Source organism: Electrophorus electricus, chromosome 6 (assembly GCF_041902795.1).
Source record: "Electrophorus electricus isolate QZ-2024a chromosome 6, ASM4190279v1, whole genome shotgun sequence".
In the NCBI taxonomy this organism is placed as follows: domain Eukaryota; kingdom Metazoa; phylum Chordata; class Actinopteri; order Gymnotiformes; family Gymnotidae; genus Electrophorus; species Electrophorus electricus.
In genome coordinates this window covers 16,022,137-16,043,880 of record NC_137502.1, presented here as the reverse complement: position 1 = coordinate 16,043,880, position 21,744 = coordinate 16,022,137, and the positions used below count along the sequence as shown (strand labels likewise).

The window sequence follows — 21,744 nt, the reverse complement described above, 5'->3', positions numbered from 1 at the left end:
AACAAAAATAGCCTATAATTTAAAAAAAATTATAGCAGTGCTCTGGTGAATTTTCAAGACCCTGCTGTTTCAGTGTTTTTGAGTCTGCCTAATTTAGCTAGCTAGCTATATTTTTTGGTCAGATTTTTGTGTCAGTGTCCACTTAGTTTATTCAGTGTTCACATACCATTCTTCAAAATGATGAGTCTTCAGCATTAGTCTGAAAATATCTGTTACTCAAAGACCATGTTTACAAAATAATATTTCAGTTATTCAAAAATAATTTCTTTTTTATATATTCTCAACTCAAATATGGTCTCAAATTACATTTATAATAGCATAATAGTCTTTAAAAAGTTTTCTAAAATCTGACCAGAAGACACCGTGGTGAAAGAGAAACGTTTCTAGGTGTTTGAAATAACATTGGGACTGTGCCTAAGAATTAAGCGGAGCTGATTTTAAATGGAACAAACAATATTATTACGTCGTAATAGGTAGATAATAAACTGGGGCTGCGAAGAAGTATGTAACCTAGCGAGAAGACAACAATACAATTACAGACTCTTCTGAAATGCGTTAAAAGGGACTCCACAATATCTCAAGAGAATCTTAAGGTAAGTCTTTAAAATTGCCGGCTGGTGCGGAAGCGTTCCAAACGATGCTGACATAAACTCTTTACATTTCAAAAAGGATTTAAAAGGAATAAATATACCTATCACGAGCCTTTCGGTTAACAAAAATGTATTACCAATAAGCGGTTAAAGCGATTACGATTATAAGAAAGATTTATGAATAATATATATGGTCAACACCTTTTTAATTATGTAACGTGGAGCGGTCACGAGGCGGACGCGTACGCTGAGAAGAGCGAGATATTTTAAGGGCAAATCTATAATCAGAGTCATAGTCACAGTCCAGGGTCAATGAGCCAGTGCGGAGAGTCCGGGAATACATAGTAAACAAACGAGAAAAAACACACGATAGAGAATAGGCAAACGGGCCACAATAAGGAACACAAACTACACGAGCAGGCTAAGAAACACGAGCAGAACAAGCACGACAGGGCTTATTACATACAACTACAGAGAACAAAGAGGGATGGATAAGAGACTGAGGCTAGGAATTACAAAGACTAGCACTAACAGGGGAAAACCAAGGGTTTTAATTCACATATACATGAGGGCTAACAAAGAACAGTTAACAAGACTGGAACAGGAATGCAGAAAATGAAACAATAACATGAGACAGGGAGACAGGCATGCTAGCAGGGGCCAAATTAAATATAATAGTTTTCATTTATGATCTGTATTCTTCTTACATGCATAAGACCTTTCTTACAAAAAGAAAGACTGAAATCAAACTTTTAAACATGTCTCTCTCTAGGTAACAAGAACAGACTGGAAACATGGATACATGTAAAATATCAAATGTAGAAAATGAAACTGAACAAATTAAGCAGTGGGAGAAAGAAAGGAAGTCACTGCAGTCTGAGCTCAAGGCTTGTCAAGAGAGACTGCATCATAGTCAGATGATTGTGGCAGCTCTCCAGAGGATCTATAAAGAATATGGAAAGGACTCGGAGGGTCTGCTGAGAGAGTTCAGGACACTGATGAGCACCATAGAAGAGGTTTTGCAAACATGAACTTTTTTCTAGCATTTTTTATTTGAACATCTAATTTCCCCTGTATTTCTTCAGCATATGATGACTTGACAAAGCCAACATTGTCATTTTTCTTCGTTATAACATCAATATTTTTAGTGTAGCTTATTCAAGTTTTGAGTTATGTTAATGTGACGAGACTGTGTCAAAAAAAATGTAGTTTGTTCACAAGTATCCCTTACTAATTATTGTTCTTCTTCTTCTTATTATTATTATAGTTTATTATTATTATTTCAGCAGAATTATTATTATCCTTGATAAATGAAGAGATGCCACTTTTTCCAGTTTGTTCATAAACCTTGATATATTGCATTGACTTGCAGAAAATGTAACATTCCATTATTTACTCTAATGGTTTCATTTGACACAGGAGAATGATGTTGAAAATGTTGTTGAAACCAAGCCTGCAAAAGCCAAGACTAAGCAGAAAAAAAGCTGGGTGGAAGACGACTCAGTGTTACAAAAGAACAAGTTGACCCAAAGTATGAAGTCCAAAGAAACTGTCATAAAGAGTCAACCTTCAACCTTCCGAAAGCGTTCACACATTGGGACACCACACCAAGGAGCAGTTCTCCAGAGGATTCATAAACAATATAGAAAGCATTCGGCTCATCAACTGAGAAAGTTTAGGACATCGCTGAGCACCATTGAAGAGGTTGTGCAAACATGAAATTTTTCTGTCATTTTTGATTTGAACATTATGTTTTTTCCCTGTATTTTTCAGCATATGATGACTTGACGAAGCCAACATTTTGTCCTTTTTGTTCCTTTTATAACATCAATATTTTTAGTGTACCTTATTCAAGTTTTCAGTTATGTTAATTTGAGCAGGCTGTGTCAAGAAAATGTGGTTTGTTCACAAGTGTCCTTTCAGGTTGTTGTTGTTAATAATATAAATAATAACAACAACAACAACAATAATAATATTAATAGTATTATTTCAACATTATTATTATTATCCTTGACAAATTAATAGATGCACCTTTTTCCAGTTTGTTCATAAACCTTGATTGATTGTATTGACTTGCAGAAAATGTAATGGTCCATTATTTCCTCTACTGGTCTCATTTGACACAGGAAACTGATGTTGAAGCAGTTGTTGAAGCCAAGCCTGCTGAAGCCAAGACTGATCAGTCTTCAGCTCTCCCTAAAAGGAATCTGTGTAAGATGGGTGTTTCTTCACTTAGTTCACTACATCTTGGGACACCACAAGAAGAAAAGCATAAGGCCTCCCTTTTGCTATGGGCACTGCTTAACTGTAAAGAGGGCCCAGCCCCAGTGATTGATGATGAAAAGCCTTCCACATCCTATGCATCACTTCATGACAACCAGCAAAAAGAAGCAGTTTGGGATGAGAGAAAAAGAGAAGAAAATGTCTTAAAATTGCAAAAGCAAGCTTTGATACAAAGTAAGAAGGAGCAGAAGAAAGAAGAAATAAGAACAGTTGATGAAGGTATAACGAGGGCCAAAGAGAAGAACAAAGAAGAGATGTATGAGATAACATTTAAAAAGAAGAACTTTGTTCAGCAGATAAAGAGGCAATTTTGTGAACTTGTCCTGAGGTTTAGTGAGCAGAAAAAGAACTTGAAAGAAAGAGAAAGGAGGAAGAGAAACAAATGAAAATCACAAAGCGAATAAAGAAAAAAAATCATATAAGAGTTGGTTAGCTGAAAAAACAGGGAAAATGATGAAAAAGAAAGAAAAAGGCAGAAAAGGAGCTGCAGAATGATGAAGAAAATGAAACCCACCACAAATTAAGGAAAGGAGGAAGAAAAGTCAAATAGAATGACCAGTCTGATCCCAGCATGGCCAAATAGACAAGCACTGTCACTGTATTGCTCCCCCCCCCCCCTCACATGCATAATAAATGCTATCAAGTGAAAGTAAATAAAAGTTTGATCATTAAAAAGGGAGGTTTACGGTTTTTTTTAATCTTTAATAATATGTTTTGAAAAATGTATATGATGAAGAAATAACTTTCATTTAAACTGTAAAATGTTTAAACAATCCGTTTGGGTATCTTTTGAGTGCCTACCAAACCACAAATTGTGAGATAAGACAACCAAGTCCACTTTACAGGCAGCCTACATCAGAAAACAGGCTAAAACAGCCATTCAGATTTGGCTCCCGTTTTTATAACAAGAGGGCAGTCATTAGCATTATACTGCACCCAATCTGAGTATCTCTACCCATGGTTTGAGAACTACTTTTACAAAGGTAGCCATTTTTTCTCTCACACACGCCAGACCCAATATCATTATATTGAAATTAAGAGCTAAGTACGGGAATTGCTCTGTTACACAGGCTGACACAAAATGCTACACTGGCCCCCAGCAACAGAGGACAGAAGATCTGAGTGGATAAAGTTTATTTTTGATGGCAATGTCCCAGCTACCATCAACAAAAACCTGTATGTGTGTACTAACAACTTTGTGTCAAAATGCTTTACCTGCCTGGGTTAGTATAATACAGGGCTAAGTTTTGGGATCAATATCAACTGTGCAAAGCTAAAGTGCAGATAAGGGAAATGTAAGTAACTTATTTTAAAAAATTATTATTCTAGCTATGTGTTTCTTTGGTCATTTAGCACTAGCTAACTTTAACGCTGAGGTTATAAATATAATTTTAAAGATATTATTGGTGTTTCTTGGGTTATTTGTTGCAGGATCCACAATAACACAAATCCTATCAATTTATTAGTTGAATTTGTGACAGATGAACTTTATCAACAGGTGAATAATGTGAGAGTAAATGTAACAAGGTTGCAGTTGTGTTCCACTTATGTGTTAGCAACATTAGCATGTAATGCTAGAGGAAAATGTGTTTTACAACCGTCTGTAATTTAGCATGTGGGCATGCTTTGCAGTGTGTACATATATATGTCAGTGTGTGTAGAATGAAGTTTGACAACTCAGGAGCTGACTTTGGTTAAGACATATACAGTGGTGTGAAAAAGTGTTTGCCCCCTTCTGATCTTTTTTTGCATGTTTGTCACACTTAATGTTTCCGATCATCAAACAAATTTAAATATTAGACAAAGATAACACAAGTAAACACAAAATACAGTTTTTAAATGAAGGTTTTTATTATTAATGGGGAAAAAATCCAAACCTACATGGCCCTGTGTGAAAAAATGATTGCCCCCCAAACCTAATAACTGGTTGGGCCACCCTTAGCAGCAACAACTGCAATCAAGCATTTCAGTTATGCAATCATAATTGGCAATGAGTCTTTTATAGCACTGTGGAGGAATTTTGGGCCACTCATCTTTGCAGAGTTGTTGTAATTCAGCCTTATTGGAGGGTTTTTGAGCATGAACCGCTTTTTTAAGGTCATGCCACAGCATCTCAATCGGATTCAGGTCAGGACTTTGACTAGGCCACTCCAGAGTCTTCATTTTGTTTTTCTTAAGCCATTCAGAGGTGGACTTGCTGGTGTGTTTTGGATCATTGTCCTGCTGCAGAACCCAAGTGCGTTTCAGCTTGAGGTCACGAATGGATAGCTGGACATTCTCCTTCAGGATTTTTTGGTAGACAGCAGAATTCATGGTCCCATTTACCACAGCAAGTCTTCCAGGTCCTGAAGCAGCAAAACAGCCCCAGACCATCACACTACCACCACCATATTTTACTGTTGGTATGATGTTCCATTTCTGAAATGCTGTGTTACTTTTACGCCAGATGTAATGGGACATACACCTTTCAAAAAGTTCAACTTTTGTCTCGTCAGTCCACAGAGTATTTTCCCAAAAGTCTTGGGGATCTCCTCCACAATCATCAAGATGTTTTCTGGCAAAACTGAGACAAACCTTTATATTCTTTTTGCTCAGCAGTGGTTTTCGTCTTGGAACTCTGCCATGCAGGCCATTTTGCCCAGTCTCTTTCTTATGGTGGAGTCATGAACACTGATCTTAACTGAGGCAAGAGAGGTGTGCAGTGGATAAATTTGGATTTTTTTCCCCTTAATAATAAAAGCCTTCATTTAAAACCTGCCTTTTCTGTTTACTTGTGTTATCTTTGGCTAATATTTAAACTTGTTTGATGATCTGAAACAGTAAGTGTGACAAACGTGTACAAAAATAAGATATCAGGAAGGGGGCAAACACTTTTTCACATCACTGTATGGCTGCACCCCTATAATTTCTCTTGCAGTAATGTTTGGTTCTGTTCAAAAGAGCCTACAACATGCTGTATACTGCACTCAGTATATACTGTATACTGGTCCCTGTAGTAGTAAGCAGTATAGTATCCAGTATGCAAGAAATGCAAAGCATACTACAAGGCTACATTAATGTATGATGGTTCCATACACTTGGGTAAGATTTTTCGCCACTGTTGCATGACTGGATGCAGTACACCCAAAAGATCTGGTCATGTCCTGGAATATTTGGTGGAATTAGACAACCAGGTATCTTTCGCGTACTGGAAAATGTATTTTGGTCCCATAATTCATACACCATATTAATTTGGGGCCAAATATTCCAGGACATGACCAGATCTTTTGGGTCAGTATGCAAGTAGTATGCAGTAGGCTATTTTGAATACAGACTTTCTCTCAGGGTTCAAGTAGAAGAGGGGCTGGGGGAAAGGGGTGGGTTTGAGCAGTGGCTTATTGTCATTTAAAGGCACAGGCATTCAAACTGGTTGTTCTAACAGGGCTGTTTTAACAGCCTGAGAAGGGGTCTTTGGTGATTGATCCTAGAAGTATTAAGCCAATCACGTCATACATATTTCATTAAGACCCCAGGGAATATAAAGGGTTAATAATAGGTCTCCATTATTATTTTGCAGCGTTTGTATCTATTATAAACCTATTCTAGGTAATTTGTGGAATGTTTTGTAAGCATCACGATTACTGATATTTAATTTTTTTTTTACTTTTTAAGCATTTGACAGACACTTTTATCCAGAGCAATTTACAATTTTCAATCATGTTGCAGAGGTAGGTAAGTGTAGTGTTAGTATTCTTGTCCAAAAACTCTAATTGGTATAGTATAGAGGACTTGCTGGGATGGGGATTGAATCCCGGTCCCACACTGGAGAGGCTGAAACATTACCCACTACAATATAACACTGAGGCAGTTGCCTAGAGCCTCCCCTAATCTAAGGGTCAAATAAAAATGAAATTTATGTTGATGTTAAATTATTTATTCTTAAATGTATATGATTTTAAAAATGCCCATTATATGAATCTATACCAATTAGTAATTAGACCATCTATTACAAGTGGTGCCAGACCAAGGCCAGGAGGATTATGAAGGACCCCACCCATCCTGACAATAGGCTCTTCTCCCTGTTGAGGTCAGGGAAGTGCTTTCGCTCCCTGAAGACTAACACAGAGAGACTGAGCAGGAGCTTCTTCCCACAGGCCTTTCGGGCTCTGAACCAGGGCAACTGATGGGACTAATCTTCATTCACTGGATTCCCCCACTGGACTGGACCATTGTTCACTATAACATCATACACACTCTTACACACCCATATTTTGCTATTTGCACTGCGCTATATAGCACAACTTCACACTGAACTGGAAAATTTTTAAATTGTAATTTGTATATAATCATAATCGTGTTTATTTTTTACCCAGACAAAATCTATTTTATATTTTAGGCTTTATTTTCCTTCCTTTACAAATACATTTTAGGATTTATTCAGTTTAACCTTACATTACACTGATCTGTATATTTTTCTGTATCGCTCCTTGGTTTACGGGCAGAGCAGTCACCAAAGGCATTTCACTGCCAGTTATACTGCGTATGACTATGTATGTGACAAATTATCTTTGATTTGATTTGAACTGAATTATGTTTAGTGATTTTAGTGTAGTTTAACCCCTGTTTTTTTGTAATTATATAAATATGTCAATTCAGACTGGGGCAAGCAAAAAAGTGATAGCTCCTATGCATGTTGGATGGATATATATATATATATATATATATATAGTGATAGCTACTGTGTGTATAGGTGTATAGGATGTTTTTCAAAGTGAAAAAAAAACCATCTGGAGAAGAAAAATTCAACATGTGGGAGAAAGCAGAAAATGGTTCACTGCACTTCGAAATTTAAATAGTATTTTTCATTAGAAACTAGTGCGTCCACAAAAGCTTTCAATCAGCTCATCTCACCACTAAGAGCTAGCTGTTGTGGCTTCCAAATTTTTTCTGTAATGCGGGGTGGCCCGAGTGCCGATTTCTGTAATGCGTGGTGGTCCGCATATATATATTTATTAATATATAAACATGACATGACTGACATGAGTTTAATACACACAGACGAAACGAGGTACAGGTGTGTGCCACAAACGGAGGTCCTCCCACTGCATGTGGCTGGCCAAACCACATGCCTATATAAACAAAAAAGCAAAACAACAAAAATAGCCTATAATTTAAAAAAAATTATAGCAGTGCTCTGGTGAGTTTTCAAGACCCTGCTGTTTCAGTGTTTTTGAGTCTGCCTAATTTAGCTAGCTAGCTATATTTTTTGGTCAGATTTTTGTGTCAGTGTCCACTTAGTTTATTCAGTGTTCACATACCATTCTTCAAAATGATGAGTCTTCAGCATTAGTCTGAAAATATCTGTTACTCAAAGACCATGTTTACAAAATAATATTTCAGTTATTCAAAAATAATTTCTTTTTTATATATTCTCAACTCAAATATGGTCTCAAATTACATTTATAATAGCATAATAGTCTTTAAAAAGTTTTCTAAAATCTGACCAGAAGACACCGTGGTGAAAGAGAAACGTTTCTAGGTGTTTGAAATAACATTGGGACTGTGCCTAAGAATTAAGCGGAGCTGATTTTAAATGGAACAAACAATATTATTACGTCGTAATAGGTAGATAATAAACTGGGGCTGCGAAGAAGTATGTAACCTAGCGAGAAGACAACAATACAATTACAGACTCTTCTGAAATGCAACTCTTCTGAAATGCGTTAAAAGTTACTCCACAATATCTCAAGAGAATCTTAAGGTAAGTCTTTAAAATTGCCGGCTGGTGCGAAAGCGTTCCAAACGATGCTGACATAAACTCTACATTTCAAAAAGGATTTAAAAGGAATAAATATACCTATCACGAGCCTTTCGGTTAACAAAAATGTATTACCAATAGGCGGTTAAAGTGATTACGATTATACGAAAGATTTATGAATAATACATATGGTCAACACCTTTTTAATTATGTAACGTGGAGCGGTCACGAGGCGGACGCGTACGCTGAGAAGAGCGAGATTTATTAAGGGCAAATCTATAATCAGAGTCATAGTCACAGTCCAGGGTCAATGAGCCAGTGCGGAGAGTCCGGGAATACATAGTAAACAAACGAGAAAAAACACACGATAGAGAATAGGCAAACAGGCCACAATAAGGAACACAAACTACACGAGCAGGCTAAGAAATACGAGCAGAACAAGCACGACAGGGCTTATTATATACAACTACAGAGAACAAAGAGGGATGGATAAGAGACTGAGGCTAGGAATTACAAAGACTAGCACTAACAGGGGAAAACCAAGGGTTTTAATTCACATATACATGAGGGCTAACAAAGAACAGTTAACAAGACTGGAACAGGAATGCAGAAAATGAAACAATAACATGAGACAGGGAATCGATGGAGACAGGCATGCTAGCAGGGGCCAAATTAAATATAATAGTTTTCATTTATGATCTGTATTCTTCTTACATGCATAAGACCTTTCTTACAAAAAGAAAGACTGAAATCAAACTTTTAAACATGTCTCTCTCTAGGTAACAAGAACAGACTGGAAACATGGATACATGTAAAATATCAAATGTAGAAAATGAAACTGAACAAATTAAGCAGTGGGAGAAAGAAAGGAAGTCACTGCAGTCTGAGCTCAAGGCTTGTCAAGAGAGACTGCATCATAGTCAGATGATTGTGGCAGCTCTCCAGAGGATCTATAAAGAATATGGAAAGGACTCGGAGGGTCTGCTGAGAGAGTTCAGGACACTGATGAGCACCATAGAAGAGGTTTTGCAAACATGAACTTTTTTCTAGCATTTTTTATTTGAACATCTAATTTCCCCTGTATTTCTTCAGCATATGATGACTTGACAAAGCCAACATTTTGTCATTTTTTTCTTGTTATAACATCAATATTTTTAGTGTACCTTATTCAAGTTTTGAGTTATGTTAATGTGACGAGACTGTGTCAAAAAAAATGTAGTTTGTTCACAAGTATCCCTTACTAATTATTGTTCTTCTTCTTATTATTCTTATTATAGTTTTTTATTATTATTTCAGCAGAATTATTATTATCCTTGATAAATGAAGAGATGCCACTTTTTCCAGTTTGTTCATAAACCTTGATATACTGCATTGACTTGCAGAAAATGTAACATTCCATTATTTACTCTAATGGTTTCATTTGACACAGGAGAATGATGTTGAAAATGTTGTTGAAACCAAGCCTGCAAAAGCCAAGACTAAGCAGAAAAAAAGCTGGGTGGAAGACGACTCAATGTTACAAAAGAACAAGTTGATCCAAAGTATGAAGTCCAAAGAAACTGTCATAAAGAGTCAACCTTCAACCTTCCGAAAGCGTTCACACATTGGGACACCACACCAAGGAGCAGTTCTCCAGAGGATTCGTAAACAATATAGAAAGCATTCGGCTCATCAACTGAGAAAGTTTAGGACATCGCTGAGCACCATTGAAGAGGTTGTGCAAACATGAAATTTTTCTGTCATTTTTGATTTGAACATTATGTTTTTTCCCTGTATTTTTCAGCATATGATGACTTGACGAAGCCAACATTTTGTCCTTTTTGTTCCTTTTATAACATCAATATTTTTAGTGTACCTTATTCAAGTTTTCAGTTATGTTAATTTGAGCAGGCTGTGTCAAGAAAATGTGGTTTGTTCACAAGTGTCCTTTCAGGTTGTTGTTGTTAATAATATAAATAACAACAACAACAACAACAATAATAATACTATTAATATTATTTCAACATAATTATTATTATCCTTGACAAATTAATAGATGCACCTTTTTCCAGTTTGTTCATAAACCTTGATTGATTGTATTGACTTGCAGAAAATGTAATGGTCCATTATTTCCTCTACTGGTCTCATTTGACACAGGAAACTGATGTTGAAGCAGTTGTTGAAGCCAAGACTGCTGAAGCCAAGACTGATCAGTCTTCAGCTCTCCCTAAAAGGAATCTGTGTAAGATGGGTGTTTCTTCACTTAGTTCACTACATCTTGGGACACCACAAGAAGAAAAGCATAAGGCCTCCCTTTTGCTATGGGCACTGCTTAACTGTAAAGAGGGCCCAGCCCCAGTGATTGATGATGAAAAGCCTTCCACATCCTATGCATCACTTCATGACAACCAGCAAAAAGAAGCAGTTTGGGATGAGAGAAAAAGAGAAGAAAATGTCTTAAAATTGCAAAAGCAAGCTTTGATACAAAGTAAGAAGGAGCAGAAGAAAGAAGAAATAAGAACAGTTGATGAAGGTATAATGAGGGCCAAAGAGAAGAACAAAGAAGAGATGTATGAGATAACATTTAAAAAGAAGAACTTTGTTCAGCAGATAAAGAGGCAATTTTCTGAACTTGTCCTGAGGTTTAGTGAGCAGAAAAAGAACTTGAAAGAAAGAGAAAGGAGGAAGAGAAACAAATGAAAATCACAAAGCGAATAAAGAAAAAAAATCATATAAGAGTTGGTTAGCTGAAAAAACAGGGAAAATGATGAAAAAGAAAGAAAAAGGCAGAAAAGGAGCTGCAGAATGATGAAGAAAATGAAACCCACCACAAATTAAGGAAAGGAGGAAGAAAAGACAAATAGAATGACCAGTCTGATCCCAGCATGGCCAAATAGACAAGCACTGTCACTGTATTGCTCCCCCCCCCCCCCCCCCGCCACATGCATATTAAATGCTATCAAGTGAAAGTAAATAAAAGTTTGATCATTAAAAAGGGAGGTTTACGGGTTTTTTTTAATCTTTAATAATATGTTTTGAAAAATGTATATGATGAAGAAATAACTTTCATTTAAACTGTAAAATGTTTAAACAATCCGTTTGGGTATCTTTTGAGTGCCTACCAAACCACAAATTGTGAGATAAGACAACCAAGTCCACTTTACAGGCAGCCTACATCAGAAAACAGGCTAAAACAGCCATTCAGATTTGGCTCCCGTTTTTATAACAAGAGGGCAGTCATTAGCATTATACTGCCCCCAATCTGAGTATCTCTACCCATGGTTTGAGAACTACTTTTACAAAGGTAGCCATTTTTTCTCTCACACACGCCAGACCCAATATCATTATATTGAAATTAAGAGCTAAGTACGGGAATTGCTCTGTTACACAGGCTGACACAAAATGCTACACTGGCCCCCAGCAACAGAGGACAGAAGATCTGAGTGGATAAAGTTTATTTTTGATGGCAATGTCCCAGCTACCATCAACAAAAACCTGTATGTGTGTACTAACAACTTTGTGTCAAAATGCTTTACCTGCCTGGGTTAGTATAATACAGGGCTAAGTTTTGGGATCAATATCAACTGTGCAAAGCTAAAGTGCAGATAAGGGAAATGTAAGTAACTTATTTTTAAAAATTATTATTCTAGCTATGTGTTTCTTTGGTCATTTAGCACTAGCTAACTTTAACGCTGAGGTTATAAATATAATTTTAAAGATATTATTGGTGTTTCTTGGGTTATTTGTTGCAGGATCCACAATAACACAAATCCTATCAATTTATTAGTTGAATTTGTGACAGATGAACTTTATCAACAGGTGAATAATGTGAGAGTAAATGTAACAAGGTTGCAGTTGTGTTCCACTTATGTGTTAGCAACATTAGCATGTAATGCTAGAGGAAAATGTGTTTTACAACCGTCTGTAATTTAGCATGTGGGCATGCTTTGCAGTGTGTACATATATATGTCAGTGTGTGTAGAATGAAGTTTGACAACTCAGGAGCTGACTTTGGTTAAGACATATACAGTGGTGTGAAAAAGTGTTTGCCCCCTTCTGATCTTTTTTTGCATGTTTGTCACACTTAATGTTTCCGATCATCAAACAAATTTAAATATTAGACAAAGATAACACAAGTAAACACAAAATACAGTTTTTAAATGAAGGTTTTTATTATTAATGGGGAAAAAATCCAAACCTACATGGCCCTGTGTGAAAAAATGATTGCCCCCCAAACCTAATAACTGGTTGGGCCACCCTTAGCAGCAACAACTGCAATCAAGCATTTCAGTTATGCAATCATAATTGGCAATGAGTCTTTTATAGCACTGTGGAGGAATTTTGGGCCACTCATCTTTGCAGAGTTGTTGTAATTCAGCCTTATTGGAGCGTTTTTGAGCATGAACCGCTTTTTTAAGGTCATGCCACAGCATCTCAATCGGATTCAGGTCAGGACTTTGACTAGGCCACTCCAGAGTCTTCATTTTGTTTTTCTTAAGCCATTCAGAGGTGGACTTGCTGGTGTGTTTTGGATCATTGTCCTGCTGCAGAACCCAAGTGCGTTTCAGCTTGAGGTCACGAATGGATAGCTGGACATTCTCCTTCAGGATTTTTTGGTAGACAGCAGAATTCATGGTCCCATTTACCACAGCAAGTCTTCCAGGTCCTGAAGCAGCAAATCAGCCCCAGACCATCACACTACCACCACCATATTTTACTGTTGGTATGATGTTCCATTTCTGAAATGCTGTGTTACTTTTACGCCAGATGTAATGGGACATACACCTTTCAAAAAGTTCAACTTTTGTCTCGTCAGTCCACAGAGTATTTTCCCAAAAGTCTTGGGGATCTCCTCCACAATCATCAAGATGTTTTCTGGCAAAACTGAGACAAACCTTTATATTCTTTTTGCTCAGCAGTGGTTTTCGTCTTGGAACTCTGCCATGCAGGCCATTTTGCCCAGTCTCTTTCTTATGGTGGAGTCATGAACACTGATCTTAACTGAGGCAAGAGAGGTGTGCAGTGGATAAATTTGGATTTTTTTCCCCTTAATAATAAAAGCCTTCATTTAAAACCTGCCTTTTCTGTTTACTTGTGTTATCTTTGGCTAATATTTAAAGTTGTTTGATGATCTGAAACAGTAAGTGTGACAAACGTGTACAAAAATAAGATATCAGGAAGGGGGCAAACACTTTTTCACATCACTGTATGGCTGCACCCCTATAATTTCTCTTGCAGTAATGTTTGGTTCTGTTCAAAAGAGCCTACAACATGCTGTATACTGCACTCAGTATATACTGTATACTGGTCCCTGTAGTAGTAAGCAGTATAGTATCCAGTATGCAAGAAATGCAAAGCATACTACAAGGCTACATTAATGTATGATGGTTCCATACACTTGGGTAAGATTTTTCGCCACTGTTGCATGACTGGATGCAGTACACCCAAAAGATCTGGTCATGTCCTGGAATATTTGGTGGAATTAGACAACCAGGTATCTTTCGCGTACTGGAAAATGTATTTTGGTCCCATAATTCATACACCATATTAATTTGGGGCCAAATATTCCAGGACATGACCAGATCTTTTGGGTCAGTATGCAAGTAGTATGCAGTAGGCTATTTTGAATACAGACTTTCTCTCAGGGTTCAAGTAGAAGAGGGGCTGGGGGGAAGGGGTGGGTTTGAGCAGTGGCTTATTGACATTTAAAGGCACAGGCATTCAAACTGGTTGTTCTAACAGGGTTGTTTTAACAGGCTGAGAAGGGTGCTGTGGTGATTGATCCTAGAAGTATTTAGCCAATCACGTCATACATATTTCATTAAGACCCCAGGGAATATAAAGGGGTATCTCCATTATTATTTTGCAGCGTTTGTATCTATTATAAACCTATTCTAGGTAATTTGTGGAATGTTTTGTAAGCATCACGATTACTGATATTTAATTTTTTTTACTTTTTAAGCATTTGACAGACACTTTTATCCAGAGCAATTTACAATTTTCAATCATGTTGCAGAGGTAGGTAAGTGTAGTGTTAGTATTCTTGTCCAAAAACTCTAATTGGTATAGTATAGAGCACTTGCTGGGATGGGGATTGAATCCCGGTCCCACACTGGAGAGGCTGAAACATTACCCACTACAATATAACACTGAGGCAGTTGCCTAGAGCCTCCCCTAATCTAAGGGTCAAATAAAAATGACATTTATGTTGATGTTAAATTATTTATTCTTAAATATATATGATTTAAAAAATGCCCATTATCTGAATCTATACCAATTAGTAATTAGCCCATCTATTTTACCTTTTGTAAGATGGCGCCGGTGAGGTCGGCTTCCGTCACGACTGCTCCGTCCACACCTGGCACTTTTTTCGCTCTTTTCACTATCCTTTTCGCTACCCCTTATTTCTCCGCAGCCCTTCTCTATCTCGTACAGCAGAGACGACCTTATTTCTCTTAATCTACATAGCACTCACCTCAAGCCGTCTGTAACCCTGGACCCAAAATGGCCGACGGAGATCCTGAGGGAAAACAAAAGACGCGGCGCGAGGAAAAGGCCTCGAGGGAAGCGAGCCGGCGTCAGGAACAGGCTGAGGGCTCAGGCACACCGAGCTCCCTTACCCAGCATCCTGCTAGCCAACGTCCAGTCTCTGGATAACAAGCTCGATGACCTCCGGGCCAGGATAAAGTTCCAGAGGGACATTCGGGACTGCAATCTCCTCTGCTTCACCGAGTCGTGGCTGAACCCAGCGGTACCAAACCACGCTATTCAGCCGGCCGAGTTCTTCTCGGTTCACCGCATGGACAGGACGGCACGTTCGGGGAAGTCGAGAGGCGGCGGAGTGTGTGTGATGGTAAACAACAGCTGGTGTAACAATGCCAATGTTGTTACTCTCGCCTGCTCCTGCTCACCCAACCTGGAGCTGCTCGCCCTCAAGCTTCGTCCTTTCTACCTTCCCCGGGAGTTCACTTCGGTCATCATCAACACCGTGTACATCTCACCTCAGGCTAACATGGACACTGCACTGTGTGAACTTCATGAGGCTCTCACACAGTTTCAGGCACAGCACCGGGACGCTGCACTTAGTATGGTTGAGAGACACAGTTCCAGCAGAGTGGCTCTAGATCCCTGTGGCAGGGCTACGGATGATCACGGACTACAGGAGCCCACCCTCTGGACTGATGAGTGCGGATGAGTCTCTGGCGAACGAGCTGAATACATTCTTTGCTCGCTTCGAGGCTACATCTAGCAGCGCTAATGCTAGCAGCACAAATGCTAACGGCGCTAGTGCTAACAGCGCCAATGCTAACGGCGCTAGTGCTAATGGCACTATCGGCGCAGTCGATGGCACATGCGCGGGGCCCACCATAGAACAGCGCCCTCTCATCATCACGGAGAGTGACGTGAGCAGAGTGTTTAAAAGGGTGAATACCAGGAAGGCGATGGGACCAGACGGTATCTGCGGGAGGGTCCTCAAAGCCTGCGCAGATCAACTAGCCCCGGTATTCACGATGCTGACATAAACTCTTTACATTTCAAAAAGGATTTAAAAGGAATAAATATACCTATCACGAGCCTTTAGGTTAACAAAAATGTATTACCAATAAGCGGTTAAAGCGATTACGATTATAAGAAAGATTTATGAATAATACATATGGTCAACACCTTTTTAATTATGTCATTCACTTCTTATCTGCAATGAGGAGACCAGGCTATATGGGCAAATCCTCTTCTTCCAGGCTCAATGCTTTTTCTCCTGGCTGGGGTGTTTTCCTGAATTGGCAGACATGCAAGCACATAAGCTAAGGATGTGTGTGTGTGCATGTGTGCGTGTGTATGTGAGAGAGAGAGAGAGAGAGAGAGAGAGAGAGAGAGAACTAGCATATACATTTCATGTAATTTTTTAAAATTAAAAGTACTAAATGTAAACGTAAACATGAAAAGCAAATGAAAAGGCTGGGAGAGATAATGTATGTGTGTGTCTGAGCACGTTTTATTACTGATATATAGGTCATGGCTTATCATACTTTTCATAGAATAATGGTGCCAGTAGACTGCTACCTGTATGTATGTCATTAAGCACACAGTTAAAGTTTAGACTGTAAATACTATGAGAGGGTTAAGACATAGGTATAAGATTTGCTTGAATAACTGACATAAGGCATAGGGAAAAGTAAACATCTATTTATAAAGAGAGAGTCTCATAACAGTTCAACAGTTCTGAGGCTAGTTGACCAGACAGACCAACCTGTGCACTGCCTGGATTGATTACAAGAAAGCCTGTGATTCAGTGCCCCACACATGGATCCTGGAATGTTTGAGGCTGATAACATAAGCAGGACTCTAAGACACTTCAAATAAAAAAAATATAAAAAAAATATAATTATCATTATTAAAGTAGTGATATGAGTCTTCATATTGGCTGTTGCCTGTTCTATCATAGATGGTCACCTTCTTCTTCCCTGTGTTCTTCCCAGTTTAGTAGGTGGATATGTTCAGCCATTTTTGCTACTAAACAGGAATCCTGTTTATGCATTTATATAAGTGTAGTATTGGTATATTTCTCATGAAAGATGATGACATTTGCTTGCTTTCTTTGTTGTCTTGCATGTTGCAAAAAAGATTTTGGTATTTGGTCTCTCATGTTTTCAATCCATTGTTGACTGTCAGACCTATTTAGTATGCTTGAATTGCATGCTAAAAATATACACTGTTTTAAGGTGAAATAAAGTGGACAGATTAACACATTCTGCTGCACGTAATGTTATGTCATATTTTTTCTTTAATGAGCAGAGAATGGGGTTACAAATGACATCCCCTCAATCCAAATTAGCCCCTCTGGAACTTTCTCATAGAATCCAAGGTATCCCTCTGAGTCGTTTTCACAGAGCCAAAGGAGTTGTCCCAATGAGTCCCTCTCTCACAGCCGGAGGAGCCCCAATGAGACCCTTTCACACAGCCAGAAGAGAAGCCCCAGTGAATCCCTCTCACACAGCTGGAGGAGGAGGAGCCTGTATGAGTTCCTCTCACATAGGCAGAGGAGGAGGAAAAGGAGCACCAGTGAGTCCCTGTCATGCAGCCAGAGGGGTAGGTCCTCTCACAGCAATTGGAGTCCCTCTGAGTCCTTCTCATGTAGACAGTGGAGTTCCTCAGACTCCCAGTCTTGCAGCAAAAACAGACCCCGCAAAGTGGCTGCCCATGATCAATACAGAAAGAGGTGAGCCTGTCCTTAGGAACACATATGCCAAAAATCTACCTGCATTTTAAGTACTGAGCCATAGCAGCCACGTGAAGAAGCTTAAGCTAAAGATACATCTAGATATAGTTTTAGGTCTGATTGCTCTTAAAGGACGACCAGCAAATAGCAAGTTGTATATATGTATTGCTACATCTATTATGCTAGAGTAATGCTTTTCAACAAAATGTTCATGTTTCAATAAGATGTTTGTCCACTAGAAGTCAAAGTGTCAAAAACTGAATTGGAAGATAGATTAATTGGAACAACCAATTTTATGTTGAAGTTACTAATGGGAAATTACAATTTGGGACTGCTTAGTAAAAATTGTGAAATTTTCTACATTTGGATAAACACAGTCTGAATTATCACTACTTTTTAAAACTTATTTAAAAAACAAAACAAACAAACAAACAAAAAATGACAAAACAGAGACTGGGAAAATTGCAGCTTCTAACATTTGCACTTTAGACTCCTCCTAGCCATCATGGCATTTGAGTCCTGGAAAAGCACAAATATATTTAAAGTATTCAATATAATATTTTGGCTAAACAATAACAAATTTAGCCCAAGTACATTTGACAAAAATATTTACTGTTGTTGAGAGATATTTGTACAAAGGGTGCACATTTAAGAGTACTGATTACACAGCCATCATTTTTTAAAAATATGTCCAAATCAAATAAATTCAACTGGTCAGTAAGATAAACCTGCTAGGTTGACAGTACTGGTGCTTACTGGTATGGCCAGTTTCTTTTCTTTCAAGTGATTATTGTCACGAATGGCCACCCTCCTGACTTCCCTGTTTCCTTTGCTTCCTGGTTGCTCCGTTTCTTGGTTTAGTTTTCTCCGCCCCCTCATCTGTTTTTTCCACACCTGTTATTACTTTCACCTGTGTCTGGTTTTGTGTTAATTAGTTCATACATTTAAACACACAGTTTCATCTGAAATGCCAGCCCATCAGTAGATTGAATAGCAATTTATGCAGAATCTCTAAGAGGCTGTAACAGTGATACTCACGCAACAATAAATCCATTGCCACATCTAAGTGGGTTTTCTGGCTTAACAAATTAAACTTTGCGCACTTTGCTTTCCCTAACATTCAAGGTTTGATGTAAAATGTGACCCTACTTAAACAACTACAGCTCTGGAAAATGGTTTGCAATGTACACAGGATTTGCCATGCATGAGCTAAAGTGTACAGCATTTCAGACAGTAATCTAATTTATGGTTTGTTGTTTCTCTTTAGATACTCTCATCAATACATACAAAACAACACATACACAGGTAATGGAGACTATGGCTAAGTACCTTAAGTATGAACCAAAGAGAAAGGGTGGTGGTGGTAGAAAGAAATTAATTTCCTGTTGTAGTTTTTCTATTTCTCTGATCGAAAATCTTCTAAAAAGTGGAGTGGTTTAATTTTTCATTTCAATTATTTTTGACTAATAATGTATTACCATCGATATCAGTTGGTTTACCTACACTTAATTCACTCTACCCATGAAAAATGTAAACAAAAAATACATACATTTTGACAATCAATTTCAATGAAAGAAGGAAATACACACTACAAATACACACAATACCAATAACAGTACTATATGCACACCTATACATATATCGCAAAGTTCTGTTTGAATGGCGAGGCTCAAAAATGAAAACTGAAAATTGAAAATCCTTACGAAAAATAATCCTAGGAAAAAACACAGTACGTGTATAACTGTTCTGTCCTACCCCAATGATGCATGCACAATGAAAAATCTCTTCTTACGGGTTCGCGAATCACAGGTTCGTAGACATACTGGATGGCTCGCTATCTCAAGCCACTCCATGTGCTTCATGTAGCTGCTAAGGCGTTCTCTTCGGGAAAGTGTCACACACACAGAGGGGTCAAAAGAAAAGGAAAAATGAAAAGAATGGGAAGTTAAAAAAGGAAAACCCCTACCTTTTATGTTGGACAATTATAAAATTAAATTTCAAAGGGGAATTTATTTCCTTATTCATTTATCTAGTTTTCTCTATTCACGTCTCAAGTTAAAAGGCGAATAATGTGCTAATTTTAATTTCTCACCTCCACATTATTGGAGCACCTGCATACGTCTAAGGGTTACAGTACGCTTTGTATTGTGTAGGTATGTATGTTTGTGTGTGTAGAATAATCAGAGGTGTGACATCAGAGCAGCCCAGGGTCTGACTCCGGTTCAAACATGTAGGGCTGCACCTCTATGACTATTGCTAAATCTTGGTATTATGGTACTGTATTGTTAAATCCCATTCCTGGCTTTTTAATTTCCTGAATAGGCCTATTAAAAATAATTGCTTTAACGTTGTATTATTGTAAGTATTTAACATTTTACAACTTTACTGTTTTGGTACTGTTAGGGGAAATATTTAATTTACTGATTTGAAATTGTATATTATTAATACGATTAATAAGTCTTAAATTGTCTTGAATTTGAAATTGTGTGGTCTAAACTTTTATGCTTCAGACATGTGTCTGTGCTGTCAGCCCATTCAAATGTCAGAAATGAAATTCCTTTGGTTAACACGGTTATATTTCAGTTTGTTTCCTTGTTATATCAGTGGAAATAATATCCATGTTAGATCAGTGGAAAAAACTCACACTCGATTCACTGCATCTGCACAAGAGAGCTAGAAGAGAAATTCACTCAGTCAACTGAGATAGCTGTAAAGTCATTGTACCAAATGACGATGCAACTCCACATAGACCGTTGTATTAACTTTTAATTAACAACCTTGCAAGAGAACATGTGAGCACACCAGTCATGTCTTACAAATATGTTATATCTATCTGGCCACAGGCAGACTCCTGCATGCTCATTGGTCCAGCCTGTAGCAGGACATTTTTTCAAATGCTCTACATCCCTTCCCTTTAGTACATGTACCTCCTGAAGAAGGCAGAACAATTGAGCTAGTTGCATAAGTAACCTATTACTCAAACCACTATGAACAAAATAAGATCGCACTCTTTTTTTTCCTTTTTTTTTTTTTTAACATCAAACTACGTCATTGCATGTATTTTGGGTCGGGTCTGCAGACACGACCCGAGCGCGTTGTATAAGGTGTAACAGCATTCCCAGTGGGGAATCACGCAATGGGAACACAGTCCATTGTTGTATTGTTGTATGCTGGTGTTGTATGAGTCTGGGTCATCTTCATGAAGTTGGGTCGGTGGCTCTCTGACAGGGAGGATGTGTTGGGCGATTCCGTCTGTATGTTCTTCAGTTGGATTGAATGGCATATGAACATGGCTCCTCGCAGGGCTTTATCACCATTCCAAGCTGGTCATACCCTTTAAGTGTTTGCATGTGAACCACTTGACCTGTAGTTAGCGGCAATAGTGGGCGGCTTGACTTATCATAGTGGCGTTTCAAAGTGAGTCTTTTGTTGAGAAGTTGCGCACTGACTTGCTGGGTGATCTTGCAGACAGGCTCTAGGAGTCTGGTACTTACTGAAATGGCTGCGCGTGTCTGCCGTGACATCAACAGCTCAGCAGGAGACCCTAGTATAGGATCACGGGGGATATTCATGAGGTTTAGAAGATTGAGAAAGACATCAGTACCGTCTCTGTGTGATTTCTCCATGAGTTGTTTTGCACTGCGGACTGCCCTTTCTGCAAGACCATTTGACCTGGGAAACTCAGGACTGCTGGTGATGTGGACAAAATCCCATTGTTCAGCAAAATCTTTGAGATGTTGACTAGTGTATTGTCTAGCATTATCAGTGAAAAGGGTGTGGGGCGTACCGTGGACTGAGAAATGTCTTTTCAGTTTAGAGATGATTGTATGCGATATCATGTTGTAGAGAAGGTCAATTTCGCATCAACCAGAGTACGAGTCCACGAGCACTTGGTAATGTTTCCCACACCAATCAAAGATGTCCGCAGCCACTGTGGA

The 21,744-nt window shown here is 38.3% G+C and overlaps 1 protein-coding gene across 4 annotated transcripts in view; it reads right to left on the bottom strand.

Moving 5' to 3' along the window:
* The window catches only part of LOC145658552 (uncharacterized), a 103,843-nt gene extending 88,651 nt beyond the window's left edge, over positions 1–15,192 (bottom strand). For 3 of the 4 annotated variants that reach the window (XM_081715791.1, XM_081715793.1, XM_081715795.1), the window contains exon 1: positions 15,065–15,192. The gene's annotated coding sequence lies outside the window, so the exon portion shown is untranslated. The other variant, XM_081715792.1, reaches the window with a different exon arrangement.
* Between the last annotated feature and the right edge of the window lie 6,552 nt (positions 15,193–21,744).